The 22,359-nt window shown below is 34.8% G+C and overlaps 1 protein-coding gene and 1 long non-coding RNA gene across 4 annotated transcripts in view; one reads left to right on the top strand and one right to left on the bottom strand.

The window, feature by feature from the left end:
• Positions 1–22,359, top strand: part of INTS9 (integrator complex subunit 9) — a 101,868-nt gene that overhangs the window by 11,132 nt on the left and 68,377 nt on the right. The window lies entirely within an intron of this gene.
• The window catches only part of LOC140593840 (uncharacterized), a 63,832-nt gene continuing 44,419 nt past the window's right edge, over positions 2,947–22,359 (bottom strand). The window contains exons 2-3 of the long non-coding RNA XR_011994174.1: positions 5,959–6,512; positions 2,947–4,161 (exon numbers count right to left, since the gene is read on the bottom strand). This is a non-coding gene — a long non-coding RNA (uncharacterized lncRNA). The remainder of the gene's footprint in view (positions 4,162–5,958; positions 6,513–22,359) is intronic.

Below are 22,359 nucleotides of genomic sequence, written 5' to 3'. Positions count from 1 at the left end.
TGTTAAAGTTCAGGGCATGGTTTCTTGCTAATATAAAACATAACAAATTAGTATCAACATACCTCAAAAATATGTTCATACCATTGCTGGAAAATAAATCAGTTGCGCAGTGTTTTGTTGTTTAGATATGCCATAATTTAGCCAAACCTTCATCGATGAGCATTATGTTGTTTCCAGTCTTTTGCAGTTAGAAATCATGTTGCACAATAATCTCCTTTGTGAGCATCTATGGAAGTATATTTGTAGGATACATTTCTGGGTGAAATGGATGGTTCAGAGAGTATGTGCGTTTTTTATTTCATTTTATTGCTGAAAAGCCCCCTAGAGACTTATCAGATTACACTATCTCCAACAGCATATCCCAGTGTACCACTACAGTGTTACCATCAAACTGTCTTATTCTTTTCTCTCACTGAAAAGTGAAAAAATGGTCTGTTATGATACTTTTTAAAACTTTCCTTCTATGTGTAAAATGTAAACATCTTTTCATGTGTCTACAAAAACATCTGTATTTCTGTTTTCTTCTCAACTCTTTTATCTCACTTGATCTATTTTACAGTACTACACTTTTATTTTTGTAGTTTTAGAGTGTATTTTAATATTTTGTAGTATATGTTCCCACTCATTGCTCGCTACTTTAGAATTTTCCAGACTGGTCTCATTTATTTTTTTCATATAAAATTTAGAATTTTAGATGTCCTATAAAGTTGAGAATTATTAGTTCCCAGTAAAATCGTCCTCATATTTTTATTGGAATCAGGCTAAATTTATAAAATGTAAGAAGAGAATTGACTTACAACATATCGAGCCTAAAGAACAAATGTCTTTTCCTTTACTTGAACCTTTTCTTAAACATTATCTTTTTTATTGTTACTGTAATTGGACTCTTTTCCTACATAGTTTGCATATAAAAAGGGTATTTCTTTTTTGTATCCTCTCTACAACCCCTTGTTGAATTCTTTATTTTAATTTTTAGTAGTTTTTCCAGCTAATGCTCAGTGCGTTTTCCTGGTGTATAACTTTGTAGATAATCTTAAACCTCGTTTTTATTCTGTGGTGTAATTTCACTGGCTTATACTTGCAGTCTAGTTCAGAATAGGAATGGTGGTGGTAGACATCTCTTTTCTATTTCTGACATAAATGGACACGCTGCTTTAATGCAACATGTCACTGTTATATCAGGTTTTGGCTTGAAATTTTTGCATATTTTAATTTACATGCCATAGCTACTTTCTTGCTCCAAAATTTTCTAGTCACTAATAAAGTGAGGATCTTTCACATAGACCAACAATAAGTTATTTTTTAAGGGGAAGATCTATTTGTGTTGTACTGTATTGTTTGTCCTAGGCAGTTAATTATATCTTACAAGCTATTTCCAGACTTTTGAGAAAACAATGGTTTTTATAACTTAAAGTCTTGGGTGGTGTATACCAGATTCACAGAAATAAAAGACTTCTATGACCTTAAGAGAAAATTGCAGGGTTTCCTTAGAAAACAGAAAAGCCAGAAATAGTCTCTCTCTCTGTACTTAAGAGACAGGCCTGATAAAGGCAAGAAATGTAAACAAATCAGTCTGTTAAAATAAACATAATTACCACACCAAAAAAAAAAAAAAGAAAGAAAAGAAAAGAAAAATCTCTGTAGAAACGAAAAAAGGGTCAGAGCCCTAGGCAGGGGCTTATTTATTTTAGGCTATATTTGATTCAAGCTATGTAGATCCAATAGGAAGAAACTGTCAGTGAACAACTATGTGATGGTTAAAATTAACAGATAAGAGAAGTAATAACAAAAATCCTTTGTTTGGCTGTATGATCCAACAAATGTTATTAAATGCATATCTCCTATAAAACCTCCTTGATGCCCTGGGATGAGCTAACGATGAATTAAGACATGGATCCTACTATCAGTAAATATTTAACAAACCATGGACAGAGTGTATTGTGTATGCTATATACGTATGTGACTAAGTGTATGCAGTTTTAAGGAAGACTGTGATAAAGACAGTAGTGGTATATGTAATTTTAGGATTATAAAAGATGTTTTCCAAACAGAAAGTCAAAGTTGCCTACAGAAGTATGATTTGAGTTGGCCTTGAAAAGTATGTTGGCTGGCAAATAAGTCAGAGGAAGAGTTTTGTGTCATTGCCATTGGGGTCAGGGATGGACTTGCTGGGGGTTATCAGGAATGAAATTACAAAAGTAGATTGAAGCCACAGTAGTGACTGAATACGAGACTTAGTGGTTTGGACAGGAGCAGAATAAGGATATATAAAAAATATAGATTTTAAGGGAGTTTGGGAGCTTTACAGCTTTATTGCAAGAATGTTTAAATACCTGGAGCCTTTAAATTTATCCCTTGGGAAATCTAGGACGAAGAAGTTAGAAGAACTGTATTTTACACACTTAAGAAAAACTTTGGGATGTGAAATCAAAAAGTATGATTCACTGCAATTATAGAAAATATTGTGAAAAGTGAAATATAATCGAAACAAGAAGCATCAGGAAGTTTAGCAAATACATCAAAACAAATGCAGAGTCAGAATTTACCCTGCTTAGGACAAGATTTTTCTTTCTTTCTTTTTTTTTTTTTTTTTTTTTGAAGATTTATTTATGTATTTGACAGTGCAAGAGAGCACAATCAGAGGGAGAGGGAGAGGGAAAAGCAGACTCCTTGCTGAACAGGGAGCCCAACTTTGTGGGGTTCGATCCCAGAACCCTCATATCATATCCTATCTGAGCTGAAGGCAGATGCTTAACTGACTGAACTACGTAGGCGCCTCATGGACAAGATTTTTCTAAGCACTTTATGAGACCTCATAAGCAGTAACAGAATTCATAGGTACATCAGAAAGTGAAAAGAATCCAGAGAATCAATGGGAACAGTTGACGGGCACCATTTAAGAACAATACCTAGGTAGGAAAAAAAGGAAAGAACAGAGACAGTGAATTCCTTGACATTCACCTTTATTGAAAAAAAGCTGGGCAAGAGTCTCTTTCCTGCAAAACTGATAAATGCATAGAATATTCTTGGTTACATCGACAGCTTGAATATAGATAAATCACTAGAAAGTGTGATGCCATCCTCAGATTTTTTTTGATATAATTTTCATACAGTTAAAGTGGCATAAATTTCAAGTGTGCATATAGTTTGATGAATTTTTATCTAGTTATACTTCCATGTATGTTCTCATTTGTGTCTGGCTTTAACTCAACATGTTGACCTGAAAGTTTTGAAGGATGAAAACTGTTGACTTGTTGGCTAACCTATGTCACCCGTGTATAAAGAGCAACTTCCTAGAGGACTGGCAAACTGCCTGTGGGACTACCATCTCTTTGTAGGGTTCCTGACGGGACCCTAAGACATTCAGCCTGGTAAAACCTATTTCTGGGCTTGGCAAGCTGCTGTGATTCCGTAGGAGGCTGTCGGGCAAACACAACATGGTTTCTTTTAGAAAGAAATCGATCTGACTGAACTATCAGAGTTCTACAGAGGGACTAAATAAAGCTTGTTTCTTTAATTCACTCGAATTTTGGAATGCTTTTCTCAAAAATAACTATTATAGAATCAATAAATACTCTTAATTTTTTTCAGAATATAATTGAAAGCTATAAAGAAGGAAGCAAAAATCACCTGTCATCTCACTACCTAGAATAATCGCTGTTTAACGTTTTGGTGTATAATCTGTTCTGGTGGATGTGTGCACAGATAGCGTTCTATATCAGTAACTCTAAAGTTATAAATCTGTTAGGATAAGATTCTACTCTTAGTGATAGGAAGCCCGAAATAGGGCTTAAATAGGGTTGATGTTTCTCTCTTAAGTAAGTGATGTCTGAGGGTAAGTAGTCCAGGGCTGATATGACAGGTCCATGATCCTTAGAGTCCCAAACTCTTTGCTGGCTTATTGCCCCATCATCTTCAATATGTGGCTCACTCTCTATGATGCAATATAACTCAGGTCCTTATTTCTAGCCAGGAGGAAAGGATGCAAAGAAAGGATGCCCCTTCCCTTTGTTAGTTTCTCAGACTTGAACACACTCCTTAGATCTACTTTTTTCAGCCAGAATTTACATTGCTACATCTTGCATTGCAATGTTGCAAGAGAGACTGGGAAATAGTCTTTATTCCAGGTGGCCATAATTCCAGCTGAGATTTGAGGTTCTCCTGTAAAAAGACAGAGAGGGATACAGATAATGAGACAACTGTGTCACAAGCCTTTCCATTTTAAATATCTGTATCACTCATTTGGGGTATTTTTATAGTATTACATTACATGAATTTATTGTGCTTTTGAACATTGTGCTTTCTGTCCCCTACTGTCCTGCACAATGCCGAAGAGAACATATTTTTATTTACTTTTTTGGCACCTATCTAGTTTTTTTGCTTAGTATAAGTGAGTTTCTTAAGTAGAATTGTGAGGTCAAGGACTATATATGCACATTTTAAATTTTGACTCGGGATTGCTTTTCAGAAATTCTTTCATTTTTATCCACCAAGAGTAACTGAGAGTTTCCATTTTCCCACATCTTCATGATTAGTTTCTTCATGTGAGTGTTTGAACAGACCATTTTCTCACAAGTGTTGTTTTAATCTGCACTTCTATTACTTGTAGAAAGTTGACTACTCTGCATTAGTTTTTGGTGTTTTGTGATTTGGGTATGTTTTGAGGGCCCTTTCTATTCTTTTACAAATTACCTGTTTATGGTTTTTCCCATGGTTAGAATCTTTGTCTTTTTTCTTACTCAGTTATTAGAGTTCTTCATATGTTAAGGTTATCGATTCTTTGTCTTGGCTTTATAAATGACTTTTGCCACTATATCACTTTTTGCTTTGTTTAGAATAGTTTCAGCCATACCAAAGTTTTTAGTAAAATAAACAAATCTATTGTTACTTAATTCTCGGATCATGGCTTTAGGATGGTACTTAAAAGTCCTCTTCTATGCCAGGATTATATCCAATATTTCCCTGAAGCTTTAGAATTCCTCTACTTGCATTCTGTACAAAGACTTTGCAAGAATTGCTTTATCAACCACAACAAAGTGAAAAATCAGAATTAAACTACATCCTCTAGCAAGTGTGGGTGTCCCTGCTGCTATTTTTATAGAATCAATATTAATTAGTAAAAGAAGCTGCTGCTTCTGTTCTCTCCCAAGGACCCAGGTGGTACAGGCAAAGGAAAACTCTTTACTCTGACCCCTGACATGTTAACTGGTGTGACTTTTTTTTTTTGGTCCAAAAGCCTTTTCTAGACCCCACCACTAATTACTGATAGCCTGGTTTTTGTCCAGACATAAATGCATGTGAAGAACCCAGCATGAAGTGCTCGGTAAATGGTAGCTGTTTTTATAAACTTCTTCACTTAATCAAAAGCAGTTTGTAAATTCATTTCTTTGAAAATCTGAAGTGACTGAAAGAGGCTTCTTCCCAATCCATCTAGAAGCATACTCATTTAATTGAGTTACGCATATTCTTCTCTTTGCTACTATGCGTTATTTCTGACACCTTCCCTCTAAATAAAACAGTTTTGTCAACATTGAAAGTCTGTTCAAGGGGCACCTGGATGGCTCAGTTGGGCATTCGACTCTGGGTTTCAGCGCAGCTCATGATCCCAGGGTTGTGAGACTGAACCCCCGCATCTGGCTTCAAGCTCAGCAGAGAGTCTGCATGAAGATTCTCTCTCCTTTTCCCCCCTCCATTCTCTTTCTCTCTCTCTGATAAATAAATAAATAAATCTTAAAAAGAAAAGAAAAGAAAATCTGTTCAGTTAGGTAACACCTCTTTCCAGTTATCTATACAAATGCCCAGGAAACTCCCTTGTGACCATGGTATCTGTGCTTTCTCCTGCATGGTTGACTCTGATGTCCATATTTTTCTAGACAAACAACTTTTTTTTTTCCTGTGAATTATGTTTATTAGGATATAAGGGATGGGTTTGGAAACCTTATGTGGGTTATGCCTCACCTGGTAAATGTCCATTCTAATCTTCCTGGGATAGCTTCACCTGGTAAATGTCCATTCTAATCTTCCTGGGATAGCTTCTGAAGCTTTTTCTTTTTCTTGGAGCTGCTCTTGCTGCCAGAAGCCTCTTCAGGTCCACTGCTGAGTGGCTCCTCCTTAGAAGAGAATTTCCTCTTTGGGGCGTGGGGGGTGGGGTGTTCCTGTTTACTGTCTCTTCAGCATCACTACTAACCAGATCCTCCTTGGAAAAAGGAGACAGATGGGCCTTCCATTCCAATCTCCTGTGGAGTTTCCGGGGGCTTTTGCTTTGTCTTCTTTTTGGGTCTTTCACTTTGGGTCTCCTCACACTCCTCCAGGGTACTACTGCTGTTTTCTGGAGATATGATGGCAAGGGCAGCCAGCTGTTTTTTCTTCATCAAGTGTTTCTTCTCCTGCTTCTCCAGTTTTCTAGCCATCTCAACTGTCACTTCCTCTGTCTAGCTGCAAAGACTGCAGGATCTCCAGACCTCCCTTCTGGTTTCATTGGCTGGACAATGAACCTTGAGCCAATGCATTATCTGTGGTTTGGGGAGGGGAAAGTGCACAATTTTTTTAAAACGTGACTAGAATAAATTCCTAACTTACTCTTGAATTAATATTAAATTAATAAGTCTCCTTGTTGATGCTGATCTTAACCACTTACTAGTTTACCATTTTGTTAACCTTTTTCCTTTTTTCTTCATTGTCATTGCTGCAGATTTTCAACAATTTGTATAAATTCCATTGCTGTCAAATTGCCTCTACTTTTGCATAATTCATCCCATAAATAATACTTAACATTTCCATATCTCTTTTTTCCTTTTAAAGGTGTCTTTACCTTTATCCATTATAATCATATGTGACTTTTTACTAGCAGTTTTATCACACTTGCTGCTTTTGTTCTTATAGGACACACTGGGTTAATAATGTTCATTAAACACCTGAAACCAATCACAAATAAAACAAACTCTGTAGAACAAAACCAGCTCATAGGCCTGTCATATATGATCTTTAATGCAATTTCTTTTTTGGTGGTAGTAGAGCACAACTTTTATTCTGAAGTGTAGATACACATAGTTTGTATGAAAGATTAAGTTAGAGGGGTGCCTGGGTGGTGCAGATGGTTGACTGTCCAACTCTTGGTTTTGGCTCAGGTCGTGATCTCAGGGTCCTGGGATTGAGCCCCACATCAGGCTCAGCAGGGAGTTTACTTGAGATTCTCTCTTCCTCTTACCTCTTCCCTTTGCCCCTCCTCACTCTCTAAATCAATCAATCAATCTATGAAAGATTAGGTTAAAGTAGTACTTATTTTTTTAATTTATTGTTATCTTTAGCTATTTCTACCCCTATCTCTGTCTCCCATATTCCTTATTTCCTCTAAATACTGTTACCTCTTTGCTCTCAACCTCTTTTAAAACTTTGTTGCCATTAAGGAGGGCATCTGATGTAATGAGCACTGGGTGTTACATGCAGTTGATGAATCACTGACCTATAGTACCTCTGAAACTAATAATACACTATACGTTAATTTAAAAAAAACTTTGTTGCCAATAGAAACTTCTGTGGTCATTATTCTGTATTCCAAAAGAGGAGGGAAAAATTCTGATAAAAAAAAAAAATCAACTGGTGGAAATCTGGTTTTAAAAAACTAAAATGTATACAGTAGTATCTAAAGTAGAAAGTGAAAGTTGCACCCTCAACCACCCTCCCATGCAGTAGCCAGTTTTACTGGTGTGATATGTGCTTTGTCTTTTTTTTTTTTAATTACATATGTATGTATATATTTACATAAATGGGGCCATATGAATAGCTCTGTGAACTTTTTTCAATCCACTCCACTTTTTAACATTTTTAAAGTTCTGGTACCAGACATCCAGTGATTCATTCCCAAGCCAACCCTTACTTATTTTCCCTGTTCCATCCTTAATATTTACTGTGAACATGCCCACCCTTCCTGAACTTAGGTTGGGCTGTTTGTGTTTTTATGACCCCTCTCTGCTTCCTTAATTCATTTGCATGGAGAACCAAGTCTGGGAAGAGAATAAGTGTGAAGGAGCAGCTGTAAGTGTCAGTTACCCAGCTGAGTGTGTTATCTAGCCACTCTCCAACCAGAAAGTGGTTTCACTGTGTTCACTATGCATGCTGTAGATTTTCTGCTCAAATGGAAAATTATCCCTCTATCCAGCTGTGTAGTCAGCTTGACAGTGAGTATGATTGGCACATTTAACGGCTCTCCTGCAAGATAAAATCAAGACATAAAGTGAAAGAAAGTGAAAGATTACCAAATAAAATTGAGATGTATTTATAGAAGTCTCTGAGTGCTGGAGGGCCTGGCCCAAAATTCTTAGCAGGGGTAATAGTTCCAAATTAGACAAATTTGGCTCAGTGGAAGCCAGTTTAACTCAAGATGGTGTGTATAAGGCAGAAATTCTCAATAGAGTGTTCTCTTCTCTTTCCCTGCCACAGTAAAAATCTTATACATCCTATTGGGGCATGGAGTATCTCCTAGTGAGCTTTAACTATCGATGGCAACAAATGTATGTATACTCAGGGATATTGGTACAGATAAAAGTATAAGCCCTATAAGGGCCAGGTTCCTCACTTTTTAAAGAGATATTTGGACTAGATCTTAGAATTCCTTAAAGCTTATAAATTGTATAATGTCGTATATCTTCTGAAAGTCAGTTGTAAAAAACACAGTGGCATAAACACATCTTGATGAAAGATTTATATTAAAGACCGAGGCATTTTGGTCAACCCAGTGAAATGATGGAATGAGAAGCAACATTTTTGTGTTAGGAGAGAGGTTAGAAATAATCTAGTTAAGTCTCCTCATTTGTCAGGTGAAGAAATCTGAAGCCCAAAGAATTTGGGGATTTATTTGGATTAATAACAAATTAGAGGCAAAGTTAGAACTAATACTTTATGCCTAGAACTAATGCTTTATATTGGATACCGTCTGGTACCAGAACTTTAAAAATGTTAAGAAGTAATTAGAGTTGATGGAAAAAAAGTTTACAGAGCTATTCATATGGCCTCACTTATATTTTTTAAGCCAAAAATAAATTTCTACTTTGGAAAACAGTTTGGTAGTTTCTTATAAGATTAAATGTATATAGCCCAGTAATGTCACTCTTACATATTTGCTGAAGAGAATTGATATCATACGCCTACATAGTCCTATACATGAATGTCTGTAACTGCTTTTTCATATCAGCAAAAACTGGAAACAGCAACCCACATGTCTATCAGTTTGTCAATGGATAAGCAAATTCTGATACATCCATACAATGGACTACTTCTTAGCAGTGAAAGGAATGAACTACTGATAACAACAAAAAGGATGCATCTCAAAAGCACTATGCTTGTAGTATATGAAATTTCTAATTGCTCTGCATCCTTGCCAGTGCTTGTCAGTCTTTAGATTTGACCCTTCTACTAAGAATATAGTGGTATTCTGTTGTGGTTTTAATTTATATTTCTCTAAGGACTAATTTTTAGCATCTTTTCATTTGAAAACATTTGAAGTTGTAAAAATTCTGCATTCAAGCTCTTTATGAGATAAGTGTTTTGCAAATATCTTCTACCAGTCTGAGTTATCTTATATTTTCTGAAGGATGTCTTTTGAAGAATAGTGTGTCTAAGAAATTATTGCTTAACTTAAAGCACAAAGATTTTCCTCTGTTTTTCTAGATTTGCCCTGTCAGGTGCAGTATCCACCAGCTGCATATAGCTTTTATTTTTCTAATTTTTATTTATTTACTTACTCATTTATTTGCATATGGCTTTTTTAAAAGAGTTTATTTATTTATTCATGAGAGACACAGAGAGAGAGGCAGAGGGAGAAGCAGGCTTCCCATGGGGAGCCCGATGCAGGACTCGATCCCAGGACCGTGGGATCACACCCTGAGCTGAAGGCAGACGCTTAACCACTGAGCCCCCTCAGCATTCCTGCATATGGCTTTCAAACACACTGTTACTAGTATGACTAAGGAATTGAATTTTATTTTTTTTTTAAAGATTTTATTTATATGAGAGAGTAAGCAGGAGAGAGGGGCAGAGGGAGAAGCAGACTCCTCACTGAGCAGGGAGCTTGATGAGGACCCTGAGATCATGACCTGAGCTGAAGGCAGGCACTTAATTGACTGAGCCATTCAGGCACACCAGGAACTGAATTTTAAATCATATTTTATTTTATTTTTAAATTTCATTTATTTATTCATGAGAGATACAGAGAGAGAGAGAGGCAGAGACACAGGCAGAGGGAGTAGCAGGCTCCATGCAGGGAACCTGATGAAAATCATATTTTATTTTTAAGATTTTATTTATTTACTTATTTATTTATTGAGAGAGCACTCACGCATGTAAGCTGAGGAAGGGGCAGTGAGAGAATCTCAAGCAGACTCCCTGCTGAGCACAGAATGGGTATTGGGGCTCGGCTCCATCTCAGGACCCTGAGACCACCATGACCTGAGCTGAAATCAAGAGTCGGACACTTAACCAGCTGACCCACCCAGGTGCCCCGTATGGCTTTTTATTTTAATTAAACTTTAAAAGCTAATATTTTATTCAGTTACTGAGAAAATTTTTAATATTTTTGAAAGAATTTGGGTATGTGGATCTACTTCTTCAACTAAGTTTTATGCTATCTAAATGTATATCAAGTATTTCAGATGAAAATTTAGCATCTGAATTAAAATATGGTACAAGTACAATGTTTACACTAGGCTTTGAAGACTTAGTACCATGAAGTAATATAAAAATGTCTCATTAATGTTTTTATATCAGTTTTCTGTTGAAATGAAAATTTAGAAATATTTGGGCTAAATGAAATATATTACTAAAATAATTTCACCTGTTGCTTTTTCTCTTTTAATTTAGCTCCTAGAAAATTAAAAATTATGTCTGTGGCATGCATTGCATTTCTATTGCTTGTACTTTTCCAGAAGTTTTATTGTTTTAGCTCTTATATTTCTATGATTCATTTCAAATTCAAAGACCCCTTTAGCCCTAATATTTTATGATTTTTATGGAAGCTAAGAGTCTGATGAACATAAGCAAGACTGAGAAAAAAGATTTTTTTTTTTAATTTTTAAATTCTGTCATTAGGAAATACCACATTTTAAAAATGTTAAAGTTGTACTAGGGGTACAACTTCTCAGAGATATAGAATGACAGTATCAGCAGCTTAATTAACTAGTTAAATATTTTCCTTTCTTGGTCTATCTCAAGCTATATGCCTTCGAAATAATCTAGCAGGGGCTAGTGGTACAGTAGGAAAACGGTATTGAGAGAGAAGTTAGAAAAGATGACTACAAAAAAACTAGTCACTGTTACTTCTGAGATTCTTAGATTTTTTTTCCTATTTAACTATCGTATCCATATTAAACCTGTTGCTCTTATCATAGTACACTATCATTGGTTTTCTTCTAGTATATTAGTGAAATGCTTTAAGAGAAGACATTTAGAACTTGTGCAGATTCAGTCTGTTATTAACTGTGTGATTTTGGGCCTTGACAATTGAGTTGGTATCAGTACCATTTACTTTATTCAGTTGTTGGGAAAGAGCTAATTAAAAATTGGATAGAAAATATTTGTCTGGAATTCTTATTTTTAGTGAAGGTAATTCATACAATGAAATTTTCAATTGCTGTTCCATTCTAAGGTAGGATCTAATTTTATTTTTAGAATTCCTTTTCAAGTGTCAGAATTAATTTGTGTTTTTATGAATATGTATATTTTATAAATATAGCTATCGTGTTAATATAACATTTCTGGTAATTAGATAATGATCAACATCATTTGAAAAATTTCTTGTAAAATTATAAAGCCTTGCCGAATCTTGTTAGTGAAGTGTTTTACCAGGCTTCCAAAGACTAGGAAGAATCAAGGTGCTAATATAATCTCAGAATTTTAGACTAAAAATCTGGAGTTACCGCTTTTTCTTTCCTACCCCCACCCAAGGCCCTATCTTGTTGAATCATCCTTCTCATGAGGCAGCATTCTCATTTCTTCCATTTGCATTGCCATGTCAGTGGACATGGCAGTTTTAAGTCTTGTTTACTTTTACATCAGGACACTATAATATCAAAATGAAAATTATGGACCATCATCACTACTCAGCACAGTTCGTTAGAAATTAACAAATATATCTAGCAAATGGTATATTAATACTCAAATATTTACCCATTACAATCTCTTGGATTTTATTTTTGTACAACAAAAGATGAGACTTATTGTAAGGAAAACAGCACTACAGATTTTGACAATAGTAGGAAAGGTAGTTACATAATTCCAATGTCTGAGGAAGTGTCTTATAACAATACCAAAAAAAAAACCCCATCTTAGTATTTCATTACTAACTTTAAATAGATGTTAGTAGTTTCCCCTTTTTGAGTAATCAGATCTTCCCTCCCATGCCCCCCTTTAAAGACATAAGTTATATCTAAAGATAAAACCAACCTTCAGTTTTCCTCCCTTTTCCTAGGTTACTGCTTTCCTCAAGTTGATATGTATTATAACTGTTCATGCTTCTATTAGTTTAGTTTGTTATAGTACGTATTCAATATTATTAGGTATTGCCAAATTATTCTTGAAAGTCACACCAATTTATACCCCATTTTTACTATATTCTCTTCAATAGTATCATTAGTCCATTTGCTCATTATTATTTTGCATTTGCCTGATTCTAGTGATTTTGAGCTTTTTATATCTACATTTATTGCCCACTCTTGTTTCCTCATTTCCATTGCATTTTAAAATCTTTGTTGTTGTTGATTTGTATGAGTTTTTAATATTGAATAGGTTACTAGTGGTTTTTTAGTAACATGTGTTGGAAATATCTTCTTCTGATCTCTGGCTTTTGTTTTCACTCTGTAATTGGTATCCTTTGGAGATTTTCATTTTAAAGTACTACAGTGAAGTTTCTTAATCTTTCTCTTATGGTTTGTACTTTTTTGTCTCTTAAGAAATTCTCAAGTACCCCAGGGTAATACAGCATTTACCCTTTTTTTCTTTTTCACTAAAAGTTTTAAAGTTCTTGCCTTCATATCTTAAATATTTAAGTCATCTGGAATTAATTTTTGTGTATAATACAAAGTATTTTTTTAATGGGTTGCAAACTTCCCCAGTACCATTAAGTTGGAAATGCCACTTTTATCATATGTCAAGCCTATAGGTTTGTATGCATCTTTTTACTGTTTATTCCTATTTCACTGGTTCATTAGCTATCATAGTACAACATCCTACTGTTAATTATATTACAGTAAGTTGTAATATCAGAAAATTTAATTCGCCTCTAATCATTGGTCTTTAATATTTTCCTAGGTAACTTAGCCCTTGACTCTTCCATATGATTCTTAAATTGCATAAAAAGTATTTGTGAGAATTGCTATTTTTTATGAGTTGCTTCCTTTCCAGTTAATATTATCTTTAAGTAGAGTTTTATAATTTTTTTTGGTAAATATTTTACACTTCTTTTTTACTTCTATGATACATTTAATTTTTTTGTCATGTAAATAGTATTGTAATTTTTAACTTACTACTTTTACTATTTGTTGCTGTTGTATAAGAACTCAGTCAATTTTGGTACATTGATTTTTGTATCCAACCTCAGTGAGCTCTCTCTTATTATTATTATTTTTTAAAGATTTTATTTATTTATTCATGAGAGACACAAAGAGAGGCAGAGACACAGGCAGGGGGAGAAGCAGGCTCCATGCAGGGAGCCCGACGTGGGACTCGATCTCAGGACCCCAAGATCACACCCTGGGCTGAAGGCGGCACTAAACCGCTAAGCCACCAGGGCTGCCCTGCACTCTCTTATTAGCTATAATAGTTTGTTTTTAGAATGTCTTCTAATCATATCAATTGTGAGGAATGACTGTTTTTATTTCTCCATTTCTTATTAACTTTTTAGTTTTCCTGCCTTATTGCATTATATAGCATTTCCAGGTATTAGTGTTAAATTTAAGCAGTCATCGTGAGTATCCTTGCTTTTTTCTTGCCTTTAAGGAAGTAGTTTTATGTACTTCATCATTAACTGTGATGTAGAATTTGGTTAAGGAACTTTTTATCAAATTAAAGAAATACCTTTCATTTATAGTTTGATAAGAGCTTTTGCCTAGAATCAACGTTGTGTTTTTCAAATACATTTTCTGAATCTGTTGAGATTTTTTTTCCTATATTCATTTATGTGTGAATTATACCAATAGGTTTTCTGATGTTGTACCAGGCAACAAAACCATTACACAAAAATCAATTGGCTAAAAGTATTTTTTTTTAATGTTGTATTTGAATCAGAAACAACCAAAGTCACTCCTCTATTCTACTACCAGAGAGAAAAGCAAACTGAACCTGTTTTCTCTTTGCTCATGGATCTCCACAGCAGATATATGAGTTAGTTAAATAGACAAAGGAGAAAAGGGGGGGGGCGGGGGAATGGTGACATCATTTATAACTTATTTCATTAACACTATTGCCTGTAAAAAACAGTTCCTCTATGGTATTGTGCAATTCTTCCAAACAATATTAAAGAGCTTTTGGCATTAGCTCAACCTAGAGGTTATAGGTTACATTAAAGATAATTAAAAGTAGTTTCAGTAGCAAAACTACTTTACAGTGAGAGAATCCTATCACTTTTTTTTTTTTAATGGAAGAGAAAGCCCAACAAAAGAAAATTACTGCTATGATGGATTGTAGACCAATTTAATAATTTAATTTACTTGGGACCTTTGCTTTATCTTACATTAGCTAGCTAACTAATTTTCTTTGTTCACAACCAGATTATAAATTCAGTCTACATTCTGTCAATTTAAAGTGTGGCCTTCTAGGGCACATCATTTTAGAGCACTTTTTTTTTCCTCTCCTTTTTCTCTGTGTAACATGGGATGCCATGGTAGTTAAGTGTACTCTTTCTGGATCTTACTGTCCTGGATTCAAGTCCTGGTACAGTTCTTACAGTTTTGGGACCATGTACAAATTGCATAATCTCAGTGTCTCATTTTCTTCATTTGTAATATAAGAACACACTTCCTACCTCATAACATTCTTGGGAGGATTGAAGGAATTAAATGTAAAGCTCTTTCAGAGTGCCTGATACTGCATAAACACCATACCATAATAACTGTGTATATTATAATTATTTAAAGAAGACTGGGGAATAGAACATATGTGATATTTTGGTCCATGATTCTTTCTGCAAAAGACAGACTCGTTCCCCAAAGCCAACTGACCAATTTGCCATGACCAAATTGCCAAGTTTACCAAATGTACTAATTTGCTAAATGTTTTATTTTTTTCTATGAAGTTTACAGCAATTCATACTGCTTTTGAAGATTTTTATGAGGTTAAGTTGGCTGGCCATCATTTTGTCTTCATATTAGAATTGCTGAAACCTAAGGTCATGATGTGAGTCTTTTTAGTAATAGATGTAATACAGAATAGATGTCTGAATACAGAAACATATGTTTCAAAATCAGTCATCTGAAACCCCTAAGGGATATGTACCTCAGTGGAAGGAGTCCTAGAAAAGTATCATTCATTTGCTCAAAGTCAGTAAGGAAGATTATCTCTGCAAAGAGCTTGAGCCAATGCTTTGAGAGTGTTGAAAGTCTGGTTATAAGGTCCTTTGTACAATTAGAGATATTCTAGCTGAGAAATAAACATAAAAATTGATCTAAAGATGGTGATATTTCTTGGGACTTGCCCCAACCCATTCTGCATAGAATTCCCAATAAAGGTCCACCGAAGATGGTTTTCCAAACTTCTAAAACAGCAACAAATGAAATCCACTGTGAGACTCAGCAGGTATAGCAGGACTCCCAAGAATTTCAGAAAATTGTATATAGTCTGATGAAGATTCCAGAATTAATATCTTAAAGTGATTAAAGACCTATATGGAAATATCAAACCTATGAAAAGAATATGCTCTTTTGTAAGATTTATTTATTTTTAAGTAATTTCTGTGCCCAACATGAGACTCCTACAACCCTGAGACAAGAGTTGCATGCTCTACTGAGTGAACCAGCCAGATGCTGCCAGGATGCTATTTTTTAAAAAAAGAACCTCTAGAGTCATCAGGGTGGCTCAGTCAATTAAGCATCTGCGTCTTGGCTTCAGCTAAGGTCATGATCTCAGGGTTGTGAGATTGAGCCCCATGTCTGACTCTGCTCAGCAGAATCTGCTGAAGATTCTCTCCCTCTCTGTCCCTCCTTGCCCCTACTCACTTGAGTGCTCTTTCTCTCTCAAAAAACAAAACAAAACAAAACAAAAAAACCAAACAAACAAACAAAAAAAGCTAGAAATGAAAAACAGAAACTGAAAAAATTTCAGTAGAGGAGTTAAATAGCAGATTTGACACCACTAAGAAAGAACTAATTAACCCTAAGATAGAGCTGAGAAAAGTATCCAGAATTCACAGAGCTCAAAAAGCAAAATATGAAAGGACAATTTAGTCACAGAGATGGAGAGTAAAATGAAAACATTACAACATATACTTTATAGGCATTTCACTAGTAGAAACTGGAAAGAATGGGAAAGAGGCAATATTCAAAATGATTGTTGTGAAAGATAAGTCCTTGTATGTTAGAAGCATAAATTAAAAAAAAAAAGTTATACCTATGTAAATTTTAATGAAAGATCAGAACATTAATGGCAAAGAAAAGAATTTAATTACAACCTGTAATGGAACACCAGTTAGACTGGCTGCAGATTTCTCATCAGCAATAATAGATGCCAGAAGACAAGTTGGATTTATGTCTTTAGTGTTCTGAGGTAATTTGCTACTCTATAATTCTACTTCTATCACTGTTGAGGAGTAAAGTTAAAATTAAGAAATTTCCAGACCAGTAATGACTAAGAGTTTACCTTTTGAACACCATCGCCAAAGGTGGTATATACTAAAGGATATATTTTAGGAAGAAGAGAATTGAACCCAAAAGGAAGAAATAGGATATAATAAGGCTTGTTGAGCAAAGATTGCTTAAAATATTGGTAAATAGGGACGCCTGGGTGGCTCAGTGGTTGAGCATCTGCCTTCAGCTCAGGGCATGATCCCAGGTCCATGCATGAAGTCCCATATTAGGCTCCCTGTGAGGAGTGTGCTTCTCCCTCTGTCTGTGCCTCTGCTTCTCTCTGTGTGTCTCTCATGAATAAATAAAAATCTTCAAAAAGATATATTGGTAAATAATCATTAACTGTGAAAAATAGTGTAAAGTCATTGACTTACCGGTACTGTTGTTAAGACATATCTTTATTTACATAGCATTAAGGAAGGACAAAACAGTAATGAGAATTAAACCATGACATAGTGCTTTAATAATGGCACTGACCAATAGGCTAATCTGTTACACTAAGTTCCCTTTCTTTTGAAATTTCTTTTATCTAGTCAAAGGCATTTGGCAGTTACCTTCACGTAAATTGCTTTAAATCATGATAGAGAAAGCTTCCTTAACTTGTGGATAGCTTTCATAGTAGAAAAAAATCAATAACTAAAATTCAGTAAATCAAGAAATAGCAATATAGCCATGTTACACTAGAAGAAATAGCTAGAAGAGTCAAAAGTAGTTACCTTTCAGAATGGGACTGTGAGATTTTTTTTTATAGCTTATAAAACTATTTGATTAATTTTAACTGTGTATGTGTGAAATTTCACTTAAAGAAACACAAGACAATGATTCACCAAAGGAAAAATCAGTATAGCTAAATTACTTAGAAATAAATGGAGAATTAGATTTTAAGCAAAGAGCATTACATAGTGATAAAAGAAACCATTCACTAGTAATAATACTGACTCATATACCTAGCAGTGAAGCTTCAAAATATATAAAGCAACATTTGAGAAAATTAGAAATGGACAAGTTTTTCTCCCCTAAGACTCAAGTAAGAGTATGGGACATTTAAATAAGATAATAAAGTTAATCTATTCTGTATATCCAATTAGATAATGTCTTTTCAATGTTCATTGAAAATTGAATCATTTATAAAAAATCAATTATTTGGGAAGCCTGGGTGGCTCAGCGGTTGAGCATTTGCCTTCAGCTCAGGGCATGATCAAGGTCTGGGGATCGATTTCCCGCATCAGGCTTCCTGCGAGGAGCCTGCTTCTCCTTCAGCCTATGTCTCTGCTTCTTTCTCTGTGTCTCTTGTGAATAAATAAATAAAATATTTTTTTAAAAAGTCAACTGTTTATAGTATACAGACAGTTACAAAGCAAGTTTCAATAAAGATCCAGAAATTAATGTACAAATTCTATTCTCTGAACATAATAAAATTAGAAGTCAGTAACCAAAAGATAATCATTACCACCTGTATATTTGTTTTGTTTTGTTTTTTACCACCTGTATATTTGGAAATTAAACCAAATACACTTCTAAGTAATTTGTGGCTCAAAAAAGAAATCATAATGAAAATTACATAGTATTTAGAAATGGATACATTAAAAATACAATATAAACTTGAAAAACAAATCCAGAGCATCACTCAGAGGGCTATTTGTAGCCTGAATTCATATTTTAATCAGCTACCCATCCAACTGTAGATATTTTTTAAATATAGCAGTTTAACAAGACAGAACAATAAAACTGAGCAAAAATTAAATAGAAATTGAAAAGCAAAAATATATTTATTGATAACTGAGTAGTTGCTTATGTACTAAGGGAAGAATATATTTTAAGTTGTAAAAGAAAAAGAAGAGAAAATACTGCATTGCTCCTGGCTCAGAAAAATGTTACTGTATAATAAAAATGGCAGCATTCCCTAAATTAATATATAGATTGAATGTAGCCTCCATTGACATCCTTAGGAAAATGTGCCTTTAGAATTGAAGTCTGGTCATTCTGACTTACTTGAAAATATTGCAATTTGTAAACATTACATCATTGGGAGTCAAATGGGGAAAAAAAAAAAAAGCCCAAAGGACAAAATAGAGGCTTCAAATATATAATCTGTTATAGGACTCGGAGGTGTAAGTTACAAACCAAGAATAACTTAAAGGTGAAAAGGATCACCTTTCATGAATTTTGGTAGGGCATTGAGGAAAATGGACATATATTTTTATCCCAGCTGTGGATAAGAAATCAATTTAGGACTATTTACGAAAACAGTATTCTCAGAGATTAGTTAGGTTTGTGACCATAATAGCTATCCTCCTGAGATGTGTCAGTTTAAAAGGAAAGCAGCAAAGAAAGGCAAAATACGGATAGTTGTTAAACCTATCCACATTGAGTAATGAGAGTTTGTTATACTAATTTTGCTTACTTTTATGTTTGAAATTTTCCATAATCTTTTAATGAAAGCAAAAGAATGAGAAAGGTATGTAGTATGCTTAACTGAAAAAATTTCTATCCAAAAATACAAACAATGCTTATATATGTTAAGCATACATAAGTTCCATAACCACATTCTTTTTTTATTTTTTTAAGATTTATCCATTTATTTATGATAGAGAGAGAGGCAGAGACTCAGGCAGAGGGAGAAGCAGGCTCCACGCCTGGAGCCTGATGCGGGACTTGATCCCGGGACTCCAGGATCTCGCCCTGGGCCAAAGGCAGGCACCAAACCACTGAGCCACCCAGGGATCCCCCGATAACCACATTCTACTTATTCAGTAGAAAAAGGAGATCAACAGGCATACAAGGAAGTGTTGATAGTAAATCATTACACAGAAAAACCTACAGCTTTGTTATTAGAAATAAAATTAGCATGAAAGTATTGCCGTGTGTTTATTAAGCTAGAAAAAAATTATAGAACCTTATGTTGGCTAGATGACTCACTTCTGTACTCACTAGTGACTGGATCTTCCTGGATGGAAAACTAGCAAAGTCTGTGGGATGCATAAGTGTCTAAGACATTAGTGAATGCTGCTATAGAACAGACTTTCTTCTCTAAAATGCTGATAAATTTAGGTGGTTCCCCAAATATAGGTGGCCTTTTCAGCCCCTTAATGGTTCTGTAACTAGCAGCACATACTACAGGTCAGACACTATTTCCATGCATTCGATCCTCATAACTGCAGGAGGGTAGCTTCTATTACTGCATCTTACTGACAAGGGAACTCAGTCTTTGCAAAGTAAAGTGATTTTCCCCAAATCACACATTAATAATGAGCTCAACCAGGATTTGAGCCCAGACAATCTTACTTCAAACCCCCTGCTTTTTAAATCATTCCTTCAAATTCCCTCTCAAAATTAAAGCCATGTATCAAGTAGTTGACTTTCCTGTGTAGGGCCATTTAATTGCTTCAAGATATCTACTACTAACATTACAGCTTTGTTTTAGTATAGATTCTAGATGGTTTTGACCATAATGCTGATGGGAAGAAGCAGTGAAACAGATCTTCTGATATATAACTGATGGCATTGTAAATAGGTACAGCCTTTTTTGGAAAGCATTTTGGCAGCATATTTCAAGAACCATAAAATGCTCATATTTTTTGACCTAGTTAATGCCACTTCTGGGAATCTTCTAAAGAAATAGTCTAATATGGAAAAAGCCGTAAGCACTAAAGTGATCACCACAGCCATGTTTGTAATAGAGCAACTGGAAGCAACCCTAAATGTTCATCAGTAAAGGAATGATTAAACACACCATGGTATATTTACTTAGGCAGCCAATAAAGATGAAGTGTGATGCAACATAGACAAAGAAAACACAGTCATCTTGAGTTTTCAAAGCAGCACACAGCTGTATGTGCACTAAAATTATAGCTTTTACAAATATGAAAAAAGAATGACAGAAAAATGATCGTGGGTCTAATTTTTCTTCTGTTTTTCAAGCTTTTAGTAATACATATTTATTCCTAATTTTAAGAATCAAGTCACATGATTACTTAATAAAAATGTTTTTGTGTATTTATCTCCTAACCCTCACTAGATTGTAAGCTGCTTGGTGATTGCCTGCAGCATGCTAAAAACGTGCAAAGGGCACCAAACCACAAGTTTGAACACAGGCAAACTTCAAGCACTTTTCAGGTGCTTCATTTACTGGTTGCAGGAACCTCGGCCAGTCACTGTCTCAGCTGCCTCATTTGACCCATGAACTGAGCAGTGCAATTTGCAAAGCATGAGTAGAATCTGGAGTCAGGGAACCTTGCTGTATGTCTTTGGCTCTTAGACAAGTGGCTTAAACTTTGTAAAGCTCAGTTTCCTCATCCATAAAAATGGAGCTAGTGAGGTCAAGGTCTGGTGCTCCTTTAAATGCCTGAAAATGTTCCTTCCATTCATCTATGGCCCTTATAAGGTGTTCCTCACTTTCTTTATCCTCACATGATGAGAGCAAATATAGAGTCTTTCAGCTAACTTCTTTTACCTGAAACCTTTTGAGCAGCAGCTTTTACACATCAATCTTCTGGTGTACCTTGTCTATAATTTAGGGTTAAGGATGAAAGAAGAAAATCTTTTGTCATTCACTGTGGCTGGCAAGATTTTCAGTTTTGTTTTAATCTCTTTTTTCTCCATTATAAAAATGTAGTAAGTGGTCATTGTCACATTTGAAAAATACGAAAAGCTGCAAGGAAAAAATTATACCGTAATCATTCTATCTAGAAGTAACCATTATATGTTTCATTTTATTTCTTTTTAATTTTTTTCAATATTTTTATCTGATTTTTAAAAAGGAGAAATATAGGAAAGCTCTTATTAGAATGTTTGTTATGTTTGGGGCAAGTTTAAAATGATATTTTGTGTTTGTTTTGAGATAGTTTACCTTTAATTAGTAATTCTTATAAAAGGATAAAGACTAAGCCACCAGGAGGGAACCAGATAGAGAATGGGGGTAGGGATATCTCTATCTTAATTAGTAGGATAGTTTATTTCTATAATTCTGACACCTGTTAAAGAATGAACTTAGTAAAGTCTAATTACCCAAGTCATGCTTCCAGGAATTTTTTAGGACAATTACAATTTTAAATAACTTGTGATGTTTTCATTGCAAGTTATCTTGTACCATTTCTGATCATGTGTTGTGAGTTTTGGTTTGGAAAATATAATCATCATACATAAACTTGAAATAAAGAAAAAGCTTACAGAATAACCACAGATTCTTGGCTCTTGTCCTTTTCATTTTTAGAACATGCAGTTAAAAAAAAAAAAATCAGTCCCTGTAATATCCTGTGGAGAAAAGGAGGAAATTTATCCAGTGTCAGAACCAACAGCAGCAGATACCTCGAAAAACAGCCTGAGCTACTGTGGCCATGTGGGGCCAGGCATTGATGTCACATTACCCTGACTTGTGTTGGACTTGTACTTAAATCAGTAAGAGAGAATGCACTTGTTGAGGGATTGAGAGCCTTGATCCCTCCATTTTCTGGGGTTTGCTGTTGAAGGGAGGCTTCTACAGGATGACTTTAAAAATGGGGGGAAAGGTCTTTTCCTTCTTTCATTTCTTTTC

Source organism: Vulpes vulpes, chromosome 9, assembly GCF_048418805.1.
Source record: "Vulpes vulpes isolate BD-2025 chromosome 9, VulVul3, whole genome shotgun sequence".
Taxonomy (NCBI): Eukaryota; Metazoa; Chordata; class Mammalia; order Carnivora; family Canidae; genus Vulpes; species Vulpes vulpes.
This window is presented reverse-complemented; position numbering and strand designations above follow the sequence as displayed.